This window comes from Nilaparvata lugens, chromosome 14, assembly GCF_014356525.2.
Source record: "Nilaparvata lugens isolate BPH chromosome 14, ASM1435652v1, whole genome shotgun sequence".
In the NCBI taxonomy this organism is placed as follows: Eukaryota; Metazoa; Arthropoda; class Insecta; order Hemiptera; family Delphacidae; genus Nilaparvata; species Nilaparvata lugens.
The window spans coordinates 17,734,045-17,736,297 of record NC_052517.1 but is presented as its reverse complement, the minus strand read 5'-3'; positions in this window follow the sequence as shown (position 1 = coordinate 17,736,297).

Here is a 2,253-nt window from a genome sequence, read left to right as displayed (position 1 = left end):
GATTCAAGTTATCAAGTCAGTGGAAATGATAGGACGACATAGTTGCCACCTTCCCTCTTCCACCTCCTTCTATAGTATATTTTTTTATCAATAGTGTTTATCTATATAATGAGAGAGAGTAGGGTTGTGTTTGTTCGTGTGTTCGTTTGTTCGCATCAAAACATGTCAACTTGTGGATTGCATACCGGAAAAACGGGACTGATTTGGATCTCCAAATTTTGCACATACATTCTAAAAATATCAATCTCGTGCACCTGGAAGCCCAAATTCCGATTTTCCTTCTAGCTTTTTCAAAATTGATATTCAAATTCCATTAATGGTATATACCATCTCAAAACAAAATTAAAAAATCACAAAATCATATGGTCGAAATTAAAAATGAACATCTGTTTCTATTATGCTTTCTACCTGATTCCACTTAACCTCATAATATGTTTTGATATTTGATGAATATTTTTAATACTAATGATAATATTTTTTTATAGATATGATAAAGTGAAGTGTATAATAGTGAAGTGTTGTGTTTCTTTTCTGGCTCAAAATTATGCAAATTAACTCAAAAAATTTCCAATCTGTAGAGTTGAGTGAAATATTTTTGTTTTTAATCAGTTTTTAAATATAAAATTCAAAATTTTTAGTTTAGTCTTTAGTTTTGAAGAGGAAATTGAACTTTTGAAGTGAAAGTGAAATCTTAACTTTATTCTCTTTTGAAACTTTTATTTGTAAAAAATTGGGAGAAGACAGTTTTGGGCTATGCCTGTTGTCTTCTCCAATCATATTATATTTATTATAATTATGATCTGTAATGACAATGGGATAAATAAATAAATAAATAATAGTATTGTTCTGATAATTAATGCATATTTTCATTTTCACAAACTCTGTATAATAATATAGTGAATGTTAATCAGCTGCATCAAAGGAATTATATCAAAAACATCTGTTTAGAAAAAAACATAGTTTTGAAACTTCGTTTTCCTGATGTAATGAAATGCATACACGTGGTATGGATTATTAATTTTTCAGCTAGAACAGTAGTTTTTTTAAGACAAAATGCTAAATAAACGTCTACAGTTTCATCAATGCTGTATCGGTAATATGAAAACGCATGCAGTTAATAATATGTCTTTGAATAAATGTGTTGATATTTACATGAAGAAATTATCTTCCATTTTCATTAAATTAAAATTCCAAAATTATTCGAGCCCTGATAGAATGACTGACTCACTGTACAGTCAGTCGGAAATTTAATATTGGAATGAGGGGTATTTTGGCAAGCTGAGCAATTAGGTCATATTACCTTTTCGTTATATCTTCAAATGAAAAATGAGTTTAGTTGGTTGTCAAAACTCCCTCTGAAAGGGAAATACTCAACTTATTCTACTTTTAGTAAAATAACAATGATCATCCACATCTATCATCTTCTATACAGTACTATAATAAAGGAAAGAACTGATTATACACGTATACAGGTGTCAAGTATAGGAAAATTATGTTTGACGCATCATCACGTCTGAACTACTGAACTGATTTACTTGAAATTTTGCATATAGATTCTTATTAACCGAGGATGATTATAGACCTATTAAAAATTCTTCAAGATTTGATTACATGGAGTTTTCAGACTGTCAAGTTTTCAATTATTTGTCATGCTTCCAGTTGTTGTATGGAAGCAGCAAAACATTAATTTCTCTTGAAAGGAAATTAGAAGATATGTTTGATTGGGTATCCTTTTCGAATGATAAAAAGAGATTCTCCGTCGCACCCAAATTTTTCCGCCATTTTGGAACAGCCATTTTGAATCTAACTTCTTTTTTTAAATTGAAATGCGGTCATATTCCGATACAGGATTTTCAGAGAAAAGGTATGGTGAAAAACCGCACATTGATATCTCAAACTTTCAAAATCATTCTCATTAATTTCCTTTATTATATAGTATGAAAAATGATCATCCTCTATCTATCATCTTCTATACAGTACTATAATAAAGGAAAGAACTGGCCTTAACCCCGTATACACGTGTAAAGGATAGAAAAATTATGTTTGACGCTTCATCACGTTTGAACTACTGGACTGATTTACTTGAAATGCTGCATATAAATTCTTAATAACCAAGGATTCTTATAAGCCTTTTTTCAATTCTTCTAGATTTCATTACGTCAAGTTTTTAGTTTGTCAAGTTTTCAAATAGACCCTTGCGAAGCCCGGGTTACCTGCTAGTAAAGAATAACGAGCGAGGCTCGATGCCCTGAT